General features: G+C 45.5%; 1 long non-coding RNA gene across 3 annotated transcripts; it reads right to left on the bottom strand.

Annotated features, from left to right (window-relative positions):
* Positions 1-845: 845 nt before the first annotated feature.
* On the bottom strand, positions 846-25,388 carry LOC142742092 (uncharacterized). Of its 3 annotated transcripts, none has more exons than XR_012881302.1 (11): positions 25,210-25,388; positions 16,823-17,111; positions 15,476-15,535; positions 14,856-14,915; positions 7,388-7,454; positions 6,560-6,624; positions 5,849-5,980; positions 4,998-5,064; positions 1,913-4,798; positions 1,601-1,725; positions 846-1,090 (listed from the first exon to the last, which is right to left on the bottom strand). It is a non-coding gene; the product is annotated as an uncharacterized LOC142742092 (long non-coding RNA). The 3 variants fall into 3 exon arrangements; XR_012881300.1 differs by having other exon boundaries at positions 1,605-1,725; positions 25,210-25,387; XR_012881301.1 differs by lacking the exons at positions 14,856-14,915; positions 15,476-15,535; positions 16,823-17,111; positions 25,210-25,388 and adding an exon at positions 8,503-8,623 and having other exon boundaries at positions 1,605-1,725.
* Between the last annotated feature and the right edge of the window lie 671 nt (positions 25,389-26,059).

Here is a 26,059-nt window from a genome sequence, read left to right as displayed (position 1 = left end):
ACTTGGCCTGGGAGATTTTTTCATCGCTTAATGCGCACGGCGCACTGTCCTCCACCTTTCTCACAGTGCACAGCCTAACTAAATGGGCTGAGCACGCTCACTATATTGAATGTGCGCATATAGGTCTATATGTAATTGGTGATTTTAATATGATGTGTGGGTGGGTAAGTAGATATGTAGGCTTATGTAATTATATACATAGTGTGGAAATCCAGTTAAACATTCTGGACATGGAATTTCTTTATTTAGAGTCAACTTTAATATAGGGTGTATTTGGAATATTGTAATTGTTTTATTTGTTTATTAGAATCATTTTCCATGGTGCGATACACAGCGAGTGCTCCCTTTCCACCGGGCATATGTCTTTGTGAGAAAAAAAGAGATCTTGTTGTTAAAAATTTGAATCCCACCCCTGCCTGTATGCCAATAGGTGGTTTGGTGTGTGGTCTGTATTCCTTTTAGGTGGGCTGAATGGGATCATGTGTACTATTTGTAATTCAAATACTTAAGGTTGTGGGTCTGACCTATGTAAATAGGCGGGGTGTAAGGAAAACGTGCAACTGACTTACTTTGCCCTCACCAATTACTCGTTTTTTAAACAAACTTCTGCCTTGCTTGCAGGTTGTTAACAAATGAAGACCTATGTCCGGCCAATGTACACCATGCTGTCTGAACCGTCCATTGCATCCCAAGTCCTTTTGCTGCATCACCAAGCAACCAATCCCACTTCTAGGGACAGGCATGCCTGCCTGCATGATTCTGGTCTTCTACCCAGGTAGTCGTTGGTCACCATGACCAATCTTCGTGACTCCCTGACCACCAGTGTCCAACAAATGTACAGCAAACAGTAGAAAATATGGTCTAGCGATCCAATCTTTGGACTTTATTAGAAACAAACTTCTTAAACCACAACTCGTGAAGTGGTGATACAAAACCGCATACGCGTTTCGAACGCCAACTGCCTTCCTCGCCAACAAATGGCTTCCGAACAGTCTATTACATCCCAAGTCCAAGTACTTGTGCTGCATGAATTCTGGATGCTTTATGTGTGGCGTTATCCTGGCCCCTTTCACTGCTTCCCGCTTGAGTCCTGTAGGCACAAAAACACAGTGCAAATATCCATCGTCACCCATGCCTGCAACTCCTGCCTGAGTAATGCAATTCACTCAACTACTTGTCTATTACATCGTTAACTGATGATTCATTTAGATGCAATAGATATAGTTTATTATATACTTAGCCTTCTTTATGGGCATCATTCCTTTTTATTGGCATCTGATTAAAAAGGGGGCCCTGCTTCACCCCCATAACACTGCAATATTTAAAAAAAAAATCCCTTCACCCAATCTCTAATAACCTCATCTGCCTCTTTTTCCCTTGACAAGGAGCTGCAGCAGCTGCCGGCACCCTTGTTCCTATTTCCCCGAAGCCCTTCCAGATACTTTTGATACCATTGTCCGGAATGTTTTTACTTGCTTTTACCTTCTTCTTTCATCCTGTTTGAACATTTGTTCAGCATCTTCAACATCTTGCCCATCAGCCCTACTATCCTCAACATTAGACCACTCATAATCATCTGACAGATCAGAATCAGACTCACCCACCTGCTGTTGCCATGCCTTCTTCTTCCATTGCTTCACTACAAGTCATATTGTCACCTGTCCTTCCAGTGGTCCTGTAGTGAATTACTTTCTCTGCTGCTCTTCACGATCCAAAAAACTGCTCCTGTAATTACAAACATTATGACAGTACCCTGTGTTGTAAACATTTTGGCAACCCCCATGTTCAGACTATGAGGACCTCCTGGGATCATGCTGCCCTCACCCTCTCAGGAACCCTGCACAAGGGCCCTAGCATTTTGCCCATCATCCTGCCATGTTCCCTCAAATTTTTGCTAGGCTTATACTCATACCTGCCTTGTTTCTACGATGCTAGGACATTTCCAGCCAAACAGCCCTTGTGTTGCATGACTTGTGGGGGCTCCATACGTGGCGATATCCTGGTCCGTTTTGCTGCTTTTTGCAGATTCCTGGAAATATAAAAACCTTCTGCCAGTATTCATTGTCACCCATGCCTGAAGACCGTGACTGGATAACACAACTCACTCAACTACTTGTTTATTGAATCGTAGTCCTATGGCCACCTCCAGTTTCACATTGAAATAGCAGGCCCAAATAAAGCCGACTGAACTTCCAGCCTGTGGTGCTTTGAACTTGACGTGCAAGGAACTACAGTAGCCGCCAGCACCCTAGTTCCCACCTCCTCAAGGCCTTGATGTGTCGCAAACTTTTTAGGCAGGGCAACCCTGACTAAAATCCCCCTACACTACTCCACCCCTAATCCCCTCAACCAATTACCTCTACTGCACCCCTAATCCCCTCACACAATTATCTTACACCTAATCTTCAAGTACAAACCTCCATTTTGAACGAAAAAAAAAACCTAGCCTACACTATGCCTATTCCTACCAAACTCTTCATACTTCCCTACCACTGCCCCTTCCTGGGGGCCACATGGCCCACCTTAATAATAATAATAATAATCTTTATTTATATAACGCCAACATATTACGCAGCACTTTACAATTTAGAGGGAACATAAACAGACAATATCAGACATTACATAGTGACAAAGCTAGTTTACAATTCAGACAGGAGGATTGAGGACCCTGCTCGCAAGAGCTTACAATCTATGAGGAAATAAGGGAGACACAAAGTGTAAAAGTGTTTGTTCAGTACAATGGTCCAGACATCTTTTATACGCATGGGGTAGTACACATAAGTCTGCATTAGCCGGTCACCAGCCAGTATCCGTGTATAACGGACATGAAATTCAGTACGGTGCAAGGAGTGTGAAGGAATCTTTTTCTGAGGACTAATGGGGCCAAGGAAAGGAGTCTGATTAGGGAATGTTATAGGCTTGTCCAAAAAGATTTGTTTTCAGGACACGTTTAAAACTGTGGATATTGGGAATTAATCTGATTGTCTGCGGTAGCGCATTCCAGAGGACGGTGCAGTGCGAGAAAAATCTTGGACAAAAGAGTGGGAGCTTCGGATTATGGAGGATTTTAATCTAAGGTCATTGGCAGAACATAGAGCATCACAACAGTAAACTATTATGGGGTCTCTGAGAGGGTTCATACACATATTCACAAATAGATACAGAGAGTAACTATACTAGAAGTCCTGCCACCCATACCCCTATAATCCTGCAGCTAAACGCTGTGGACCCCAGGGTGACGGGTAGCATGGATAGGTCCGCTTTCTGCCGCTCGCTTTTATTACTTGTAGTAATGACAACCGTTAGGTGAGCAGTGTCTCCCCTGACTGCTAGCAAAGTTTGGGGCTAAGTGTGGAATACTTGGCACAAGTGCCAAGCGCTGTTACACTAAGTAGTAGAGAAGGCTCCTGAACCCTGTACCTTTTCTTCACCACGGCATTACAATATACAGTATTATATAATATAACCCCTCAGCGGTTACACAACATGAAATCAGTGGCTATTAAATGCATAGGCCTAATGGGCAACCATCTTTTAACTTATCAGAGGGCTTTTCCCATTGGACTTTCTCACATAAATCATGGGTGGACATACCATATGTGAGACCCGGGCAGCTGCATTGGGATCCAGCAGGTAAGGGGGTCCACTATCACCCTAAAAGTAGCTAGTAGCATCCTACTGTCAGATTGCATGTAAAGCATTGAGACAATGAATTTCATAGCTCACAATTACTGGAGGATGGAGAGACATAAGGGGATACTCTATGATATGGGAGATGATATATGGTTGGAGAGCTAAGGCTCATATACTGTTCTTTTACAGGGGCCCTCTGGTGTCTATGTATGTCCCCGTTTGGGGCAATATGTTGCAGGTAGGTTGCCCTCCTATCTTTAGCTGCTGTCAGCTCAATACATTTACAAATCAGAAAAATAGAGGACACATCTGGATTGATGTTAAGTGTAGAGATTGACCGGCGGGTACTGTATATAGTAACTAATCATAGACGTATCTCATCATGTGCTGCATGACTTGTGGACCCTCTATATGTGGCGATATCCTGACCCCTTCCACTGCTTTCTGCTTGAGTCTTATAAATATAAAAACATTCTGCCAGCATCCATTGTCACCCATGTCTGCAGATAATGACTGGATAATGTAACTTACTCAACTCCTTGTCTATTTCATTTCTGTGGTATGGCCACCTCCAGTTGTGATTTAATAGAGTAGGCCTAAATTAGGGCTACCGAACTTTCACCAATGGCGCTGTGAGATCAAAGGCACTAATGTGTCCACTGCAAGTAGTTGCAGCAGCCGCCGGCATCCTGACTCTCACGCTACTTCTCCCCAAGCGCTTGCGAATGCTTGTACCAGGTCTTGATGAGTTGCAAATGTTCTTGGCAAGGAGCCCCTGCCTTAAATCTCGCTACGCTACTCCACCCCTAATCCCCTCAACTAATGGTCTTTGCATCTATCTTCAGGCCAATACCTTTCCCCGTAGACTACTCGGCACTCCCAGACATGTGGACAGCTCCATTTAGAAAAAAAAACAAAAACATTACCTACACTATCCCTATCCCTGCCAACTATCTAAGACTTCCCACTACTACCCCTCTCTTCGTGGGGGCCACATGGCCCTCCTTGTGGTTTCTTATGGGAATTTTGCCCGTTCATGACTTTTTCAGTGCAAAGAGCTACTAGCGGGTACTGTATATAGTAAGTAATGATGGACATACCGCATATAGATTAAATATTGCTTCAGAGAGTCCCCCTGGCAGCAGGCAGCCGATCTTAAGTATTTCTGGAACAAAAAGTTTAAATTGTAAATATATTATGACGTGTGCCTGGTATAGTTCATCATATCAACAAATATATGTTCAGCCTATTGACAACATTGGGGTATTTGTTCCCACAGTCTTGCTTGTCATGTGTCTCTATAGGAACATTCTGGATGACATTAGATTATAGAATTTCTATAGGTTATTTGCTTTAATACTTACATATATACAGTGGATCTTCTAGCATGTCGGCTGTCACTGGTGCCACATATTCAGATGTTATAAATGTCTGTAAAATACATAATGGGTTTAATGCACATACATAAAATAACGCCATATCTATAATGAATAATAATATATTTACTTTCACACATTTAATTTTCTATCACACGACGAGTCCAATGCCCCTCTGCCACACAAATAACACCAGCAGTATAATGGCACATAATAGTTAGAGGACCAGGATATAGATTTTATATCCGGGACCAGGAGCTTATTGTTATTCTCCTATATAAACTTATCCTTAATGGAATACATCTAATTTGTCTATTGTGGAGTCTTTTGGACTGGAGTCGAGAGAGTAGAACATGGGGTATTAGGTTTTTCTGACAGTTCTACAAACCTCAGTATATATATGGCTAACAATAACGAATAGTCACTACTCATCTTCTATATTCCTGTGGCTCCTGCGCTGGTGGTTCTGTTGTCTTTGCTTACTAGACCACAGCGGTCATGTCAGTGTGGACGGCATGTTACTGCTGCAGTTATTATGTTACATCCAGGGCCGACCTTAGGTTTATTGATGTCCTGTGCAGTATCTTCTATGGGCCCCCTCCCACTTATGATGTACCATGTTGTACCCAAATAATGTAATCATATAGTGCCTAAATAACAATTATAACAACTAGGGATTGCATGTTTTTGTGTTTTTTTAGATTTGAGTACAAAGTGCTGGATCGGGAGTACAAGCTGTGGGTGCTCTGTGTATCTATGGTGGTGGTGCCCCCTTCAGTATTGACCAGTAATGCGCCCTGTGTGATCGTGTAGAGATGCAGGAAATAAAATACACTGACCTTGGACTCTCCTACTGAATACGTCTGGCTGAATGTAGAACCTTATGTGATGTGAGGTGGAGGGCTCTGCTTATTCTTTGACTTGCCCTCCTGGGACGTGTGGTTGTCATCAACTCTTATGAGGAATTAATGCTAGGAGTAAGAGGGACAATGTATTAGTACAAATCCCAATCAATGGAAACATTTTTATCTAGAGCAGAGACCTGACCCCAACCAGTGGCGGATTACCAAAGGTGTTAATGGGGTGACTGCCCGGGGCCCAGCGATGGGGCCCCATATGCCCCTGAAATTGGACAAACCATGACGGCGCAGGGAGCCATTGTGTTCCTGCTCTGCCGTATGATTTCGTAGGCCATGGCCTAGTTCAGGCCTGTAGCCTACGAGGCACTGGGAGTATGCTGATGACGTCAGCGGCCCAGCGCGATGACGTCACTAAATTACATCGTATGCGCCAGGCCACTGATTTCATAGGAAGCAGAATGTCTGACCAAGTTCTTTGTCTATTAGGTGAGTATTATTTTTTATTTTTGTGGCGCAAAGGGGGCGCTATTAATAGGGGCATAAAAATACTTAGTGGAGGCTTACAAAAGGGGGCTTCCTTACTGTGGAGGCATACAAAAGAGGCATTCCTACCCAGGGCATAAAAAAGTGTCATTCTAACTGTGGAGGGTATTGGTGGATACTGCATATAGTAACTAATGATAGACGCACCTTGTATAGATGAGATATTGCTTCGGAGAGTCCCCCTGGCAGCAGGCAGCCGATCTTAAGGTGTTCTGGAAAAAAGGATAATTGTGTAGAGTTAAATCTTCAGACAGACGTGTGCTCAGTATAGACCACCCAACAATGAAGGAAATGTACATTAGGGCTCATGTACACAGCAATTTCATGTGGACGGACCTGTATGGTGGCGCACAGACTGCAGTACTGGTAATGTAGACACTGTGTGCGCTGTGTGCTCCCCCATAAGCCAACGGTGTATTAGGAAATTACCTAAATAACAAGTCCCTTATATATTTCTAGTATCATAATATCTTCTTTATGGAGCATTTCTATAATAATACAGAGTTGCAGTAAAATACATCTGTAACACTTGTGAATTTTGCCGCGCAGCAAATCTGCAGCGTGTGAATTCAGCTTTGAGTACAATATAGTACTCAAATAATGCAATCATACAGTGCCCAAATAACACCGCCAGACAGATATTGTCTGCCACACTGTAATGTAATCCATTATCAAGGGAATGTATCCGCATCCTGAGCAGTGCCCTTTCCTTAGGTTTTTGCACCAACTGAGGGATTAGGTGTGCAGGCCCTGGGTGCTCAAGACATCAATGCCAGCAGTGCCCCATTCAGTAGTGACAGGTAATGCACCCAGTGTAACCGCACAGGTCGCACACCCCTAAGGCCGGCCCTGGTTGACAGGTCTGTAACATTAGAGAATTTGTTCCCACAGTCTTGTCATGTGTCTCTATAGGAACATTCTGGATGACATCAGATTATAGAATTTCTATAGGTTGTTATTTGCTAAAATACTTACATATATACAGTGGATCTTCTAGCATGTCGGCTGTCACTGGTGCCACATATTCAGATGTTATAAATGTCTGTAAAATACATAATGGGTTTAAAACATATATATATAAAATAACCACATATCTAAAACGAATAATAATATATTTACTTTCACACATTTCATTTTCTATCACAGGGCGAGTCAGACATTGAACACATTTTGTAATGTTAGTGTAAACCCAGGGAACATAACTATAGGGGTGAAGAGGTTGCAACCAGTCACACAGAGGCCCTGGTGTCCATGACATGCATAAGGGGGTCGCAATCTGGGCAAATCTGCAGTGCCCCCATCTTCTAGCTTGACTGCCCTCGACCGCCAGGTAATGTAAAAATAATCCCTTTACTGCCTTAAACCAGTGAATTTACACTGAACCCTTTCACAGCCTTAGACCACCAGATAAATGTAAAAAAAAACAATATAAAAAGATGACCTAGTGGGTGCGAGCCTACATTGCTTGTTGCCCAGGAGCCCATTTTCCATAAAACCAGTCTCTTCTGTCTGTGGGAGTGTAGATTATATATGGTATATGATAGTTGGCAGGACCTGATATAGATTTGGCATCAAGGCCCAGGAGCTTAAAGTTATATCTCTATATAAACCAGAACTTAAAGGGAAACTATAGAGAAATGTGGAGTTTCTGATTCTCTTTTTCTTTTGTGGTGTCTCTGGACACATATAATGTGGATACATGTAATGAATATACTGGGCATGCACCAAGTTTGCTGACGACAAATAAGTTTAGGTGGCAGCTTAGTCTGGATCCATAGTTGACTTCATCAGATTTCCAGGTTCTTGGTCTTTTCCTAATATATTACAGGTTTGTAGCTTGTCAGTAATAAGAAGTCACTATATTTTGTGACGGGCATTTTTTTCTATTCTTCCCTCTACCACCCCCAGCATTGAAGCGGGGAAATATTAGGCAGAACAACCTTATTTTCTGAGGGACAATGTGAGATAAATTAAACTGGGTTCCTGGATTTCAGTACCAGAGAAAATATCCATTATTGTTATAAACCATCCAGCCAGTAAATATGTGATACAACGTGTGTGCAGAGATACAAGAAATATTCAGGACTTACCTTGGACTCTCCTACTATATATCCTAGGCATTAGTTGGGCGCTCTCTGTATTCTTTGAGCAGCCCGCCTACACCTGGACCTGAGACCATGATAGAGCTCCTCACTGTGCGGTTCCTCTTTTATTACTGTTAGGGATCTGCCAGGTACTTCATCTAGCTATACTCCTGGGATTAATCAATCCACACCTGAGGCCAGACCTGCTCGACTGACACCATCTCCCACCAACCAGGGTGGCAGGCTCAGGAGTGGGAGAGCCTATCGCGGCCTGGTCTCTCGGAGTTAGCTCCGCCCCCTGCCCTTTATTACCTGCCCTGTGCTCTCCCTCAGTGCTTGTAATTCTTTTGGATTCCTGGCCCCACTGCTGCTTGCTCCAGCCTGCTTCTGCCGTGCTTCTGCCTTGCTGCAGTTCTGCTTGACCTGCTTGCTTGCCCTGGCTTGCTTCTGTCTCCGTGCCTGCTCGGGTGTACTCACTTCGTCCTGGTCCTGACTGTTCGTTCGCCGCCCCGTTTCCTCGTGGCGTTCCGTGGCTATTGCCCCTTCCCTTGCGTGTTCCCTGTTTGTCTTCCTGTGCACTTAGCCAGCGTAGGGACCGCCGCCCAGTTGTACCTCGTCGCCTAGGGCGGGTCGTTGCAAGTAGGCAGGGACAGGGCGGTGGGTAGATTAGGGCTCACTTCCCTTCACCTCCTTCCTGCCATTACATAATTACAAGCCCTTACCTAGTCTACCATTTCTCCTACGCTGACGCTATCATGGACCCCCTTGAGACCCTGACCCAGCAGATGCAGGGCCTCTCCCTACAGGTCCAGGCCCTGGCCCAAAGGGTCAATCAGGGTGACGCTGCTTTAGTAGTACCCCTCACCTCACCTCTAGAACCCGACCTCAAGTTACCTGAGCGGTTTTCAGGGGACCGTAAGACGTTTCTCTCCTTCCGGGAGAGTTGCAGACTGTATTTCCGCCTAAAGCCCCACTCCTCAGGTTCCGAGAACCAGCGGGTGGGTATCATCATATCCCGACTCCAGGAAGGGCCCCAAGAGTGGGCCTTCTCCTTGGCTCCTGACGCCCCTGAACTTTCCTCTGTTGATCGTTTTTTCTCTGCCCTCGGACTCATTTACGACGAGACTGACAGGACTGCTTTAGCCGAGAGTCAGCTGGTGACCTTACGTCAGGGTAGGAGACCGGTTGAGGAATACTGTTCTGATTTTAGGAAGTGGTGCGTAGCTTCTCAGTGGAACGATCCGGCCCTAAGGTGCCAGTTTAGGTTAGGATTATCTGACGCCCTGAAGGATCTGCTGGTTAGCTACCCCTCGCCTGACTCCCTTGACCAGGTTATGGCCCTAGCAGTACGACTTGACCGACGTCTCAGGGAACGTCAGCTAGAACGCTTCAGTGTGCTCCCCTCTGACTTTTCTGCGATTCCCCCCGAGGTCCCGTCTCCTCGCCCCTCCACGGAGGACTCGGAGGTACCTATGCAACTCGGGGCCTCCATGTCCCCTCGACAACGTAGAGAGTTTCGCAGAATGAATGGTCTCTGCTTCTACTGTGGGGACGACAAGCATCTACTGAACACCTGTCCCAGGCGCAAGAATAAGAAGCCGGAAAACTTCCGCGCCTAAGTGATCATCGGGGAGGTCACTTGGGCGCACAGGTATTTCCCGTTAATGTGAAACGCAATAAAATTTTGCTTCCCTTTCAGGTCTCGTTTGCTGGCCGGTCTGCCACGGGCAGTGCTTTCGTGGATTCTGGCTCATCTGCTAATATCATGTCTGTGGATTTTGCTATGTCTCTAAAGATGCCTTGTATTGATTTACCTTATCCCATCCCTGTAGTAGGAATCGACTCAACCCCCCTTGCTAATGGTTATTTTACTCAGCATACTCCTGTTTTTGAACTCCTGGTTGGCTCCATGCATTTGGAGCAGTGCTCTGTACTGGTGATGCAGGGATTATCGTCTGATCTGGTATTAGGTCTTCCCTGGTTGCAGTTGCATAATCCCACATTTGATTGGAATACTGGGGATCTCACCAAATGGGGTAATGAATGTCTTATGTCATGTCTTTCTGTTAACTCTATTTCTCCCCGGGAGGAGGTAAACACGCTTCCTGAGTTTGTTCAGGACTTCGCCGATGTGTTTTCTAAGGAGGCCTCCGAGGTGTTGCCCCCCCATAGAGATTACGATTGCGCTATCGATTTGGTGCCTGGTGCCAAGCTTCCTAAGGGTAGGATATTTAATCTTTCATGTCCTGAACGTGAAGCGATGAGGGTGTATATCCAAGAATGCCTGGCCAAGGGTTTCATTCGCCCCTCGACTTCTCCTGTAGGTGCTGGCTTCTTCTTCGTGGGGAAGAAGGATGGTGGTCTTAGGCCGTGCATTGATTATCGTAACCTGAATAAGGTCACCGTAAGGAACCAGTACCCACTTCCTTTGATTCCGGATCTTTTTAATCAGGTTCAGGGAGCCCAATGGTTTTCTAAGTTCGATCTACGGGGGGCATATAACCTTATCCGCATCAAAGAGGGGGATGAGTGGAAAACTGCGTTCAACACACCCGAGGGTCATTTCGAATACCTGGTCATGCCCTTTGGGTTGTGTAATGCCCCTGCTGTCTTCCAGAATTTTATTAATGAAATCCTGAGAGAGTACCTGGGTAATTTTCTTGTTGTGTACCTTGATGACATACTGGTGTTTTCCAAGGACTGGTCCTCCCACGTGGAGCATGTCAGGAAGGTGCTCCAGGTCCTTCGGGAGAATAATCTGTTTGCTAAGACTGAAAAATGTGTCTTTGGGGTACAGGAGATACCATTTTTAGGGCAAATCCTCACTCCTCATGAATTCCGCATGGACCCTGCCAAGGTTCAGGCTGTGGCGGAATGGGTCCAACCTGCCTCCCTTAAGGCGTTACAGTGTTTTTTAGGGTTCGCCAACTATTACAGGAGATTTATTGCCAACTTCTCGGTCGTCGCTAAGCCTCTTACGGACCTTACCCGCAAGGGTGCCGATGTCCTCCATTGGCCCCCTGAGGCCGTCCAGGCCTTTGAGACTCTCAAGAAGTGCTTTATCTCGGCCCCCGTGCTGATTCAGCCCAACCAAGAGGAGCCATTTATTGTGGAGGTTGACGCTTCCGAGGTGGGAGTGGGGGCCGTCTTGTCCCAGGGTACCAGCTCCCTCACCCATCTCCGCCCCTGTGCTTACTTCTCTAGGAAGTTTTCGCCCACGGAGAGTAACTATGATATTGGTAACCGCGAACTTCTAGCCATTAAATGGGCTTTTGAGGAGTGGCGGCACTTCCTGGAGGGGGCCAGACACCAGGTAACGGTCCTTACGGATCACAAGAATCTGGTTTTCCTAGAATCGGCCCGGAGGCTTAATCCTAGACAAGCTCGGTGGGCACTATTCTTTACCAGATTTAATTTCTTGGTTACCTATAGGGCTGGGTCCAAGAATATTAAGGCTGACGCTCTGTCACGTAGTTTCATGGCCAATCCTCCTTCCGAGAAGGATCCCGCTTGTATTTTACCCCCTGGTATAATCGTCTCTGCCACGGATTCTGATTTAGCTTCTGATATCGCGGCTGATCAGGGTCCAGCTCCCGGGAACGTCCCTGGGGACAAACTGTTTGTTCCCCTGCAATACCGGCTGAGGGTACTCAGGGAAAACCATGACTCCGCTCTATCTGGTCATCCTGGCATCTTGGGCACCAAACACCTCATTACCAGAAACTATTGGTGGCCTGGGTTGCCTAAAGATGTTAGGGCTTACGTCGCCGCTTGTGAGGTTTGCGCTAGGTCCAAAACCCCTAGGTCCCGACCTGCGGGCCTACTACGTTCCTTGCCCATTCCCCAGAGACCTTGGACCCATATCTCCATGGATTTTATCACCGATTTGCCTCCATCTCAGGGCAAGTCGGTGGTGTGGGTGGTAGTCGACCGCTTCAGCAAGATGTGCCACTTTGTGCCCCTTAAGAAGCTACCTAACGCCAAGACGTTAGCTTCTTTGTTTGTGAAACACATCCTGCGTCTCCATGGGGCCCCAGTCAATATCGTTTCTGACAGAGGGGTACAATTTGTTTCCTTATTTTGGAGAGCTTTTTGTAAAAAGTTGGAGATTGATCTGTCCTTCTCCTCCGCCTTCCATCCCGAAACTAATGGCCAAACGGAAAGGACCAACCAATCCCTGGAACAATATTTAAGGTGTTTCATCTCTGACTGTCAATTCGATTGGGTCTCATTCCTTCCCCTTGCTGAATTTTCCCTGAATAACCGGGTCAGTAACTCGTCAGGGGTCTCCCCGTTTTTCTGTAATTTCGGGTTTAACCCAAGGTTCTCCTCCGTCTCCCCTGGTTGTTCCAATAATCCTGAGGTAGAGGAGGTTCATCGGGAACTGTGCACTGTCTGGGCCCAGGTTCAGAAGAACCTAGAGGCGTCCCAGAGCGCACAAAAGATTCAGGCGGATAGTAGACGTTCTGCTAACCCCCGGTTTGTCGTCGGGGATTTGGTCTGGTTGTCGTCCAGGAACTTGCGCCTTAAGGTCCCGTCCAGGAAGTTTGCTCCCCGATTTATTGGACCTTATAAGATCATTGAAGTCCTCAACCCTGTATCCTTCCGTCTGGAGCTCCCCCCATCCTTTCGCATACATGACGTCTTCCATGCCTCCCTCCTTAAACGCTGCTCCCCGTCCTGGTCCCCCTCGAGGATACCTCCTGTTCCCGTTCTCACCCCTGAGGGGGTGGAATTCGAGGTGGCCAAGATTATGGACAGTAGGATGGTCCAGGGCTCCCTCCAGTACCTGGTCCATTGGAGAGGATACGGGCCGGAGGAGAGGACTTGGGTACCTGCCCGTGATGTTCACGCTGGGGTATTGATCAGGAGGTTCCACCTCCTCTTCCCCACTAAACCGGGTCCCCTTAGTAAGGGTCCGGTGGCCCCTCATAAAAGGGGGAGTACTGTTAGGGATCTGCCAGGTACTTCATCTAGCTATACTCCTGGGATTAATCAATCCACACCTGAGGCCAGACCTGCTCGACTGACACCATCTCCCACCAACCAGGGTGGCAGGCTCAGGAGTGGGAGAGCCTATCGCGGCCTGGTCTCTCGGAGTTAGCTCCGCCCCCTGCCCTTTATTACCTGCCCTGTGCTCTCCCTCAGTGCTTGTAATTCTTTTGGATTCCTGGCCCCACTGCTGCTTGCTCCAGCCTGCTTCTGCCGTGCTTCTGCCTTGCTGCAGTTCTGCTTGACCTGCTTGCTTGCCCTGGCTTGCTTCTGTCTCCGTGCCTGCTCGGGTGTACTCACTTCGTCCTGGTCCTGACTGTTCGTTCGCCGCCCCGTTTCCTCGTGGCGTTCCGTGGCTATTGCCCCTTCCCTTGCGTGTTCCCTGTTTGTCTTCCTGTGCACTTAGCCAGCGTAGGGACCGCCGCCCAGTTGTACCTCGTCGCCTAGGGCGGGTCGTTGCAAGTAGGCAGGGACAGGGCGGTGGGTAGATTAGGGCTCACTTCCCTTCACCTCCTTCCTGCCATTACAATTACTCCTGGAAATGTAAGAAGAAATTGACAACTGCGTGCTGCTATTTCCTTTTGTCATTGGCCATGGTCTGATACTATACAATCAGTGCTGATAGTTTCAGAATTTTTAGGGACATGGCCTATAATTGTTGTATGATAAAAATGCATAGAAAAACTGCGATAATTTGTGCCAAAACGCAAAGTGAAACATGGTCAATTCACGGTTTTTGCTTTCATTTTCACAAAAAAATGTAATTAATGGTAACGGGTGAACACGGCTTAAGGAGATTTTCAGGTCGCAGATATTGATGTAGGTGACAACTTATCAGCGTGAAAATTCCTTGTATTATCTTTTAATGAAAATAGTCAAGCACGGGCGCACATGCATAGAGATACACCGGCTTATATGGGCCCAGGTTTGTCCTACCCTCTTTGCGGCTTGGTGGTGACAACCTACGCAGGACTCCTCTCTCCAGAGAAACTACATTGTTAGGAACCAAGGCGGTGGGGAACTGGCCCAAAGGTCATGGGAAGGAAATGGAGAGGTAAACAAACATCACGCCCTTCTGTCCTCAGTAGCTAAATTTGGGCACCATAATTGAGGGTCCTGCTTGATCTTTGGTTTGGGTCCCCTATGTTCTATGTATAGCTCTGTATCCATGAGTAGGATTATGTTTGGTGAACACCTTGGTGTCAAAAGACTAAGAGTATTCATGATAACTATGACTGCCTCCAAGTGCCAGGTATCTATCTGCTTATATGACATGAAGGAGTCCCATCTGTTTTCTGACCAGATAATTTGGGATGTTTATGAGTAATAATCATGAAAGGTAAATTAAAGGAAAGATAGATCAATACCTGAGTGTTGTATTCAGGACACTGCGCCGGCACCAGCACTTCTGGGACAAATCGAGGGATCTGTTGAGAATAAAATACAAAAGGTGAGATACTTGGTTTCCCCTTTAGACTCTGATAACTATCGCTGCCTCCAAGTGTTAGAAGTTACCATTCTGCCTAAATCACATGAAGGAGCGGAATCAGCCATATGTAAAAGTGTGAACTGTTGTTGGGGAGTTATGGGGAGTCGCTACTTTCACCATCGCATATTCACTCAATGAGTTCATGAATAAAGCTTAAATTGCAGGTTCAGTTTTATACTCAAATATTTTATCTTTTGGATAAGTTTGTGAGGACCTGGACCCTTAATAGATACCAAAGAGGATAGATAGATAGATAGATAGATAGATAGATAGATAGATAGATAGATAGATAGATAGATAGATAGATAGATAGATAGATAGATAGATAGATAGATAGATAGATAGATAGATAGATAGATAGATAGATAGAATATAACCAGTCTGGTTTATCCGGTTTACAGAATCAGATATTCTATTAGTAAGATGTTTGTTTAATTAAACAGAATGAAGCAATGAAATACACATAATAAGTAATATGAATGAAAAAATAAATCTGACCTGTTTACTGTATTCAAGGCACTTCCCAGGAAGTTGTGGCTCTGGGTCTTGTGCCATGACCTGTTGAGACAATATGGGAGAATATCATATAAAAGTCAATACCCACAAATTCAGTTTACATCTGTCTATAAGTATATTATTAGCATCTATTAGATCCATCTCAGTGAAAGTCTAACAGCAACATCTTCTATGAGTAAGCAAATGTAAACCTCCCTATGGAGGCTTATGCTACAGCTTCCTGGCCTTGAGGATACATCTACTGCCATATACATACAGAGTTTATATTCACTGTAGCCTGAAATGTGCAATAACATACAATAATATCATTCTTCTTACTATAGCACTTTATATTAATCCTCTTATATTATTGTCTATAGAAAATACCTCAGCGGTATGCCCCATGGCAGAGTTAGTTGGTGAAGGAGGTGGTGGTTGTGACCTCCTCATATATACTCTGTAATCTGGCAAATGTGGAACATGAACATTGAAGGGGTTTTCCGGGACTTTAATACTGATGATCAACCCTTAGAAAAGGCTATCAATAACAGATCATTGAGGGTCCAACTCCCAACATCAAGCTGAATGAAGGGGCCCCTTTACTGCTTACCAGGCACAGTGCCGTACATTTTGTAATGGCTTTGCCTGGTACTGCAGCTCTCTAAGCTGCAATACTTAGCACAGCCACTATCAAATGCATGGAGCTTTGCCTGGTAAACAATAAAGAGAACATGGGGCTGACCAACAGGGGGGTGTGGCCCCTTTACTCTGATTATGGGGGTGGCAGGAGTAAGATCCACGTCTGATATTGATGGACTATCCGATATTGATGGACTATCCTAAGTATAGGCCATCAATATTAAGGTCATGGAAAACCCATTGAAAAGGTAAATAAGACCATTTTATACAAAGGACAGAACATACATATAAAATGATAGAGGATCTGACGTCTCTCCTGACATGTCTGTTTTAGAAAATACTTAAGAATTCACATTTCCATTCACACATTACTGATAGCTGCAATTTTCAGGAAATAGGAAGTTGTAACTTTAATGGGGAAATATGAAACCTTGAAATCTGAATGTAAAATCCACATGTTCGGTTGTTACTTGCGTTAATAGAAACATGTTACTGGATCTTGAACTGTTTGTCTAAAAAAAAATAACCCAACCCCCGACAAAATTCCTTCTACAATTATATATGTGGTGAGATGTTTGTGCGGTTAGAAATTGCTGCAGTAATGTCCAGTGTGAATCCGGCCTTATATGAGAATTTCTAGAGCCTATATATTTTAGTAACATGTATAATTAATAACACTGACATTATAGCTGATAAAATGCTGCGTCTTACCTGTCAATCACAGTCATCACAGTCCTGGTCCAGATGTTATTGCCAGAAATGGTAGAAAAAGCCAAAAAAGTCATGAGCTGTAGGATACACTGATCAAATATCAAGTGCAAAGTGAGTGTAATCCAGCTGCACATAGAACCTAACGACTAGTACTGTCTATGACATCATCAGTGACATCATAAGTGGCTGCAGTATCTGTTACATCATCGATTATCTCCTACTACCTGGATAGACTGTCTGTGTATACACTGAATATAGGCATGTTACATGGGACTGCTGTTTTATAGACCTGGAAGAAAGATACATGTGTTATTATAGGGGCTACGACTATGAACATGTAATGTATGAAACGTGTAATCTGTTACTAGATGGATATAAACTGTTATACTTATAAAGGATATATTTGATTTAATTTCGTTTCAGTTCTGGATTATCTAATTTTTAATGCTCCATAAAGTTACCAAACTATTATCCGCACACCGAGAGTTTATTAGACACATGCACGGCCTGGTGAGCAGATAAACTTCTTGTTCGTTTGTGTGAAGTCATGTACAGATGTAGCAATCCTTAACGGCCTTTTACACCAGCCAACATCGTTGATCGGTGCTCATTTGCTCCTGTCACACAGAGCTATGTATGGGGACGAGCAGTCGTTACTCTGAACGCTCGTCCCCATACATTATTATCATGTCGGCAGTGTGTCTCCCTGTTTACACAGAGAGATGTGCTGCCGACAACGATAATATTTAACTTTTTTTAAACGATACGATCAGCATATGATCGAGCGTTTGCGCGTTCATCTGCTGATCGCTGTGCCCTGTTTACACAATTATAGGGAACGAGCGTACTATGAACGTTAGTCTGTCCGATAATCGGTCAGTGTAAAAGGGCTTTTATCCTGACTCTGATAACTTGCTGCGGCGTTGTAACTTAACACTTAAGCCATTAAAAACCAGTGAAAAAGTGAAATGTAAGTTTCTTGCCACTGTGTATTTAACACATTAAGTCAAGTTAAAGATCTCTACATCTGTACATAGAAAAAGGCCATACTTACAAATGTTTCACACACTTGCACCCCATTATTCATTTATTTCTATTGAGGCACTTTACTCATTACTGCCCCCTATTAAAATGATGGGGGTAGGGAAACGGACAAGTGAGCCCTAATCTACCCGCCACTCTGTCCCTGCCTACTTGCAACGACCCGCCCTAGGCGACGGGGTACAACTGGGCGGCGGTCCCTACGCTCAGTAAGTGCATGAGACAAACAGACAAGGGTACACAAAGCTAAGGGAAATGGGGCAGTTGCCCACGGCAACACCGTGAGCAACAAGAGTGGTGAACGAGCCGAGTCAAACCAGGAGTGAACGAGGTACCAAACGCAGAGCAGGAGAGTAGTCAGTAAGCCAGGGTCAGTATGGAGCAGGATCAAATAGTCAGAAGCTGTAGCTGAGCCAGGAAACCACACGAGAAGAATCACAAACAAAGGAGGAACAGGAAAGGCAGGTAAAAAATAGACAGAGGGCGGGAGCTAGCTCCGTCTGGCCAGGCTGCGATAGGCTCTCCCACTCCTAAGCCTGCCATCCTGAGTGGTGGAAGATGGAGTCAGTCTCAGAGGCATAGACTCAGGTGCAGACTGATTACCTATGGGCGTATACACAGAAGTTGTGCCTGGCAGATCCTTTACAGTACCACCCTTTTATGAGGGGCCACCGGACCCTTTCTAAGTGGACCTGGTTTATTGAGGAAACGAAGGTGGAACTTCCTGACCAATACCCCAGCGTGAACATCCCGGGCGGGTACCCAAGTCCTCTCCTCAGGCCCATATCCTCTCCAATGGACCAGGTACTGAAGGGAGCCTTGGACCATCTTGCTGTCCACAATCTTGGCCACCTCGAATTCCACCCCCTCAGGGGTGAGAACGGGAACAGGAGGTTTCCTCGAGGGAGCCAAGGACGGGGAGCAGCGTTTAAGGAGGGAGGCATGAAACACGTCGTGTATTCGAAAAGATGGGGGCAACTCCAGTCGGAAAAATACAGGATTGAGGACTTCAATGACCTTATACGGCCCAATAAACCGGGGAGCAAACTTCTTGGACGGGACCTTAAGGCGCAAGTTCCTAGACGATAACCACACCAGATCCCCGACCATAAACAAGGGGTTAGCAGACCGTCTTCTATAAGCCTGAGTTTTTTGTACGCTCTGGGACGCCTCTAGGTTCTTCTGAACCTGGGCCCAGACTGTGCACAGTTCCCGATGAACGACCTCTACCTCGGGATTGTTGGAACTACCAGGTGAAACGGAGGAGAACCGTGGATTAAACCCAAAATTACAGAAAAAGGGTGAGACCCCTGACGAGTTACTGACCCGGTTATTAAGGGAAAATTCGGCGAGGGGAATGAATGAGACCCAATCATATTGACAGTCAGAGACAAAACACCTTAAATATTGTTCTAGAGATTGATTAGTCCTCTCCGTTTGGCCATTAGTTTCAGGATGGAGGCAGAGGAGAAGGACAGATCAATCTCCAACTTTTTACAGAAGGCTCTCCAAAACAATGAAACAAATTGTACCCCTCTGTCCGAAACAATATTGACAGGGGCCCCATGGAGACGCAGGATGTGTTTGACAAATAAGGTAGCTAACGTCTTGGCATTGGGTAGTTTCTTGAGGGGCACAAAGTGGCACATCTTACTGAAGCGGTCTACTACAACCCACACCACCGACTTGCCTTGAGATGGAGGCAAATCGGTGAAAAAAATCCATGGAGATATGGGTCCAAGGTCTCTGGGGAATGGGCAAAGAACGTAGTAAGCCCGCTGGTCGGGACCTGGGAGTCTTGGACCTAGCACAAACCTCACAAGCGGCGACGTAAGCCTTAACGTCTTTAGGCAACCCAGGCCACCAATAGTTTCTGGCAATGAGGTGTTTGGTACCCAGGACGCCTGGATGACCCGATAGTGCGGAGTCATGATTCTCCCTAAGTACCCTTAGCCGGAATTGCAGGGGAACAAACAGCTTGTCCTCAGGAAGGTTCCCGGGAGCTGAAACTTGATCGGCCGAAATTTCAGAGACTAAATCAGAATCAATAGAAGAAATGATTATACCAGGAGGCAAAATACAAGAAGGATCCTCCTCCGAAGGAGGGCTGGCCATGAAGCTACGCGACAGAGCATCGGCCTTAATATTTTTAGACCCAGCCCTATAGGTAACCAAAAAGTTAAATCTGATAAAAAAATAGCACCCATCGAGCGTTACCTGGTGCCTAGCCCCCTCCAGGAAGTGGCGCCACTCTTTAAATGCCCATTTAATGGCTAATAGTTCGCGGCTGCCAATATCATAGTTACTCTCAGTGGGCGAAAACTTCCTGGAGAAGTAGGCACAGGGACGGAGATGGGTGAGGGACCTGGTACCCTGGTACAAGACAGCCCCCACTCCCACCTCGGATGCGTCAACTTCCACGATAAATGGCTCCATTTGGTTGGGCTGAACCAGCACCGGGGCCGAGATAAAGCACTTCTTAAGGACCTCAAAAGCCTGGATAGCCTCAGGAGGCCAGTGGAGGAGATCAGCACCTTTGCGAGTGAGGTCCGTAAGAGGCTTAGCGATGACCGAGAAGTTAGCAATAAATCTCCTGTAATAATTAGCGAACCCCAAGAAACACTAACGCCTTCAGGGAGGCAGGTTGGACCCATTCCGCCACAGCCTGGACCTTGGCGGGGTCCATGCGGAATTCATGAGGAGTGAGGATTTGTCCCAAATATAGTATCTCCTGTACCCCAAACACACATTTTTCGGTTTTCGCAAACAGTTTGTTTTCCCGAAGGACCTGGAGCACCTTCCTGACATGCTCAATGTGGGAGGACAAGTCCTTGGAAAACACCAGTATGTCATCAAGGTACACTACAAGAAACACCCCCAGGTAATCTCTTAAAATCTAATTTATGAAATTCTGGAAGACCACGGGAGCATTACACAACCCAAAGGGCATGACGAGGTATTCGAAATGACCTTCGGGCGTGTTAAACGCAGTCTTCCACTCATCCCCCTCTTTGATGCGGATAAGGTTATACGCCCCCCGTAGATCAAACTTAGAGAACCATTGGGCCCCCTGAACCTGATTAAAGAGATCAGGAATCAAAGGAAGGGGATGGTTCCTTACAGTGACCTTATTCAAGTTACGGTAGTCAATGCATGGCCTAAGACCACCATCCTTCTTCCCTACGAAGAAGTAGCCAGCACCTACCGGGGAAGTAGAGGGGCAAATGTAACCCTTGGCCCGGCATTCCTGGATATACTCTCTCATGGCTTCACGTTCGGGACAAGAAAGATTAAATATCCTACCATTAGGGAGCAGAGACCATTCTTCCTGCGGAATTCTCTACGTTGTCGGGGGGACACGGAGGCTCCGAGTTGCATAGGTACCTCCGAGTCTTCCGTGGAAGAGCGAAGCAACGGGACCTCGGGAGGCATCATGGGGGAGTCAGAGGGGAAAACACAAAAACGTTCAAGTTGTCGTTCCCTGATACGTCGGTCAAGTCGTACCGCTAAAGCCATAACCTGGTCTAGGGAGTCAGAAGAGGGATAGCTAACTAGCAGGTCTTTCGGGGCGTTCGACAGGCCCAACCTAAACTGGCACCTTAAGGCAGGGTCATTCCACCGAGAAGCTACGCACCACTTCCTAAAGTCAGCACAATACTCCTCAACAGGTCTCTTACCCTGACGTAAGGTCACCAGCTCACTCTCAGCAAAGGCAGTCCTGTCAGTCTCGTCATAAATGAGTCCGAGAGCAGAAAAGAAACAATCAACGGAGGAAAGTTCCGGGGCATCAGGAGCCAAGGAGAAGGCCCACTCTTGGGGCCCTTCCTGGAGCCGGGACATAATTATACCCACCCGCTGGCTCTCAGAACCTGAGGAGTGGGGCTTTCAGCGAAAGTAGAGCCTACAACTCTCCCGAAAGGAAAGAAAAGTCCTCCGGTCCCCTGAGAACCGGTCAGGCAACTTGAGGTGGGGTTCAAGAGGTGAGGTGAGGGGCACTACCATGGTAGCGTCTGGCTGGTTGACCCTCTGAGCCATAGCCTGGACCTGTAGGGAGAGACCCTGCATTTGCTGAGCCAGGGTCTCAAGGGGGTCCATAGTAGTGTCAGGGACCAGGGTAGACTAGGTATAGGGCTTGTGATTATGTAATGATGGGGGTAGGGAAACGGACAAGTGAGCCCTAATCTACCCGCCACTCTGTCCCTGCCTACTTGCAACGACCCGCCCTAGGCGACGGGTACAACTGGGCGGCGGTCCCTACGCTCAGTAAGTGCACGAGACAAACAGACAAGGGTACACAAAGCTAAGGGAAATGGGGCAGTTGCCCATGGCAACACCGTGAGCAACAAGAATGGTGAACGAGCCGAGTCAAACCAGGAGTGAACGAGGTACCAAACGCAGAGCAGGAGAGTAGCCAGTAAGCCAGGGTCAGTATGGAGCAGGATCAAATAGTCAGAAGCTGTAGCTGAGCCAGGAAACCACACAAGAAGAATCACAAGCAAAGGAGGAACAGGAAAGGCAGGTATAAATAGACAGAGGGCAGGAGCTAGCTCCGTCTGGCCAGGCTGCGATAGGCTCTCCCACTCCTAAGCCTGCCATCCTGAGTGGTGGAAGATGGAGTCAGTCTCAGAGGCATAGACTCAGGTGCAGACTGATTACCTATGGGCGTATACACAGAAGTTGTGCCTGGCAGATCCTTTACACCTATATTTCACTTATATTATTACACTTGCACATACACTATTCATTTATTATTTCTTACTACACATCCCATGCACCACACGCCACTCCCCTCAAGACTAGTGGGAGTGGCTATTATTATTTAAAGCACCTGCTCACCCCCCTTCATCAGCGTTTCTGACCTGGCTGTATCCATTTGTAAGTATGGCCTTTTTCGTTGTTTTATATATTTTGTATATATGTCCCCTTGTTTTTATCTGTTTTGTCTGTGCATCAGGAGCTTTTCGTTCCAGTTAGGGAGTTAGGGACTCGCAAGTCTGGGGATCCTTGTCGTGGATTGCGAGCTTGCGTCCTTTTTGCCAAAATTGATCACTAATACCCCAGGTATTTTTCATTATTACTTATATTTGCTTCTTTTGGACACAGCCGGGTCTTTGATGCTGGGAGAGCATGGTGTGTTGTTGTTTGGCATAGAAGCAGGGTAGCCCGCTCTATGAATTATCAAGGCGTCACAAATAGGCTTCTACCTGGCATTACACGTTGTGCCTCATGACTTACACACTATCCCTCCATGTTTCACACACTTGCACCTCATTATTCATTTATTTTTATTGAGGCACTTTACTCATTACTGCCCCCTATATTTCACTTATATTATTACACTTGCACATACACTATTCATTTATTATTCTTTACTACACAACCCATGCACCACACACCACTCCCCTCAAGACTACTGGGAGTGGCTATTATTATTTAAAGCACCTGCTCACTCTCCTTCATCGGCCTTTCTGACCTGGCTGTGTCCATTTGTAAGTATGGCTTTTTCGGTGTTTTTCTATATGTCCCCTTGTTTTTATCTGTACATAGAAGCTGACATATTGCAGAACAATTACATCAATAGTGTCACTTATATAAATTGGATCCGTGTGTAAAACTGTCACTTCTGCATTAAGAGGGGTCGTCTCTATTATTACAACCTTGTTTAGAAATTACATATTCTTTTTATTCTGGACGCTACAGACACTGACCAATAGGCAACTATTTAGATAGACTAAGTGCCATTTATAATATTAGTATTGTCTTTTGGCCCCTCATATTCCAGCCCCCAGTGAGACTTTTACCTTTGCAACCCCTATTATTATGCCCTTGATGATTATACACCGTTCAGTCATAACATTAACCCCTTAAAGGGAATGTGTTGCCAGAAAAACATGTTTTTTTTTAAAAAATTAAACATTTAGTGTGTGGGTGATTAAACATTGTTCAAATTTTTTTTATTTTTTTCGCGAGTCAGGAAATATTATAAATTTTTTCTAATTTATAATACTACCCATTTTTGGTCACTAGATGGAGCTAGTTCCCAAAATTGCAGCATTGCAACATTGGGTTAAAAGCCCTCGCTCTAGTGAGCTCTCAGCATCCCCCCCTCCTTTATCCTGGCTAGTGCCGGGATAAACGAGGGGTTTGAAAGGTTTAACCTCCTACACTGTGTGTCGCCATTTTTTGAGGTAACCCACAGTGTAGTAGGTTTACATACAGTAGTAAACACACACAAACACTAACATACATTGAAATCTCTTACCTGCTCCTGCCGCCGCGGCTCCCTCCGGCCCGTCCGCTCCGTTTGCTGCCGCTGTTCCATGTGCACAAGTCCGGAAGCCGCGACCGGAAGTAGTAATATTACTGTCCGGCCGCGACTTCCGGTCCACAGGAAAATGGCGCCGGACGGCGCCAATTTCGAATAGGACTGTGTGGGAGCGGCGCATGCGCAGTTCCCACACAGACGCCGTACACGGCAGTCAATGGGACGGGAGCCGTTCACAGTCCCTATGGGACTGTGGCTGCCGTATTCCATGTCTGTGTGTGTCGTTAATCGACACACACAGAAATGGAACAAAAAATGGCAGCCCCCATAGGGAAGAAAAAGTGTAAAAATAAGAAACAGTAAAACACAAACACACAAATGAATATAAACGTTTTTATTAAAGCACTAACATCTTTAACATATAAAAAATTTATTTGTGATGACACTGTTCCTTTAAGCCTTCATTGGAATAACTGTACATCAGATTGTCTTACATTATGCCATCATGACTTACAGTTACGTCATGGTGATTGTGCGGGCACATAAGGTATTTTTATATGAAGATGCCACCACAGATATCCTCTATTTTTATGGATACAAAATCTTTTTACTATTGTTTTAACATTGATCTTTTTGTGCATTTATAACATTTGTAACAATAATATAAATGTAAATGGGTCTTAAAGGAGTATTCCCAGCTTACACATTAAGGGCATGATCAAAATCTTATTTTCAGGCGTATTTCGGAGCTAAAATGCTCGTGTTGCGCTCCGGAATTAACTTGAAATACACCTGCAAACTGCTTCCCATTGTTTTCATAAGGAAAATACACTGTGTAGTTCATATGAGGTGTGTTTCTTCACTGCTGAATTAAAAACACCACGTAAAAAAATGGTTTGTAAAAAAGTGACATGTCCCTTTATTAAAAACACCTCAAAACAAGCTTCAAAAATACTTGGAATATCAGTTCTAAAAACCGCCTGGATTCAGAGTCTGGTTGTGTTCAGACAGCACCAGTATCTTCGGGTGCTCGAAATAGGGTCCCAAACCAGATATAGGTCAAGAAATGTATTCCGCACACCTTGATTGCGTTCAACAAAATTTTTTTTAAATTTATTTCTCAGGGTAAATGCCAGAGGATATACGTGCAACGTCAACGTTTCGGTCGTGAGACCTTCGTCGGGCACTGAGGAAACATATACATGTAATTTATAGCATATCATATGAGTTTGGAAAATTACCATATAACACATAACAGGACATGTCATTCATAGACTGAATATAACATTGTATATACAAGCTAGGTCAATATTTGCAAAATTAGAAAATAAAGTTAAAAACAAGAGTATAGGAAGATACAGTTACAGACATCTTTGGAACAGTCGCCATATCAAAGGGAATGGTAGTAATAGTACATGTGTATATAGGCTAGGGCTAGTATTAGTACATTTGTCAACATCCAGTATTCCCTGCTCCATGTGGATGAGTGGGGGTGCCCCTTGTACACGGTGATCTATGCAGGGGTTAAGGAATCAATGTAAAGTTAAATGTAAAGTTTAAGCTGAACTCAAATTGGCAAGAGTAGAGGTGCATAGTAAAGAGCACAGGACTACGTAGTAGTTAACAGGTAGGTTATAACACTTATAAGTGGTGATCCCAGAATGCATTACACAAATGAAATACATGAATAAAATACATGCAACTCGAAGAGTGGGAAGCCATGAGTACAAGGTGCATCAAAGGATGTGGGCACCTTTGTAGAAAATGATCTGTACATACCTGAACCGTACTGGGGACTGAATCAGTGTTAGTATAGCGATTGTAGTAGCGCAGCTTACAATTGAATATGGCGGCTTACCGCTCTTCAGGGCGCTAGTAATCCCTAGTTACTTCCGGTCTTATGTATGCTGCTTGGAGGACGTACGTGATAG

This window comes from Rhinoderma darwinii, chromosome 2, assembly GCF_050947455.1.
Source record: "Rhinoderma darwinii isolate aRhiDar2 chromosome 2, aRhiDar2.hap1, whole genome shotgun sequence".
NCBI lineage: Eukaryota > Metazoa > Chordata > Amphibia > Anura > Rhinodermatidae > Rhinoderma > Rhinoderma darwinii.
The sequence above is the reverse complement of the archived record's forward strand: the minus strand, read 5'-3'. Positions and strand labels throughout refer to the sequence as shown.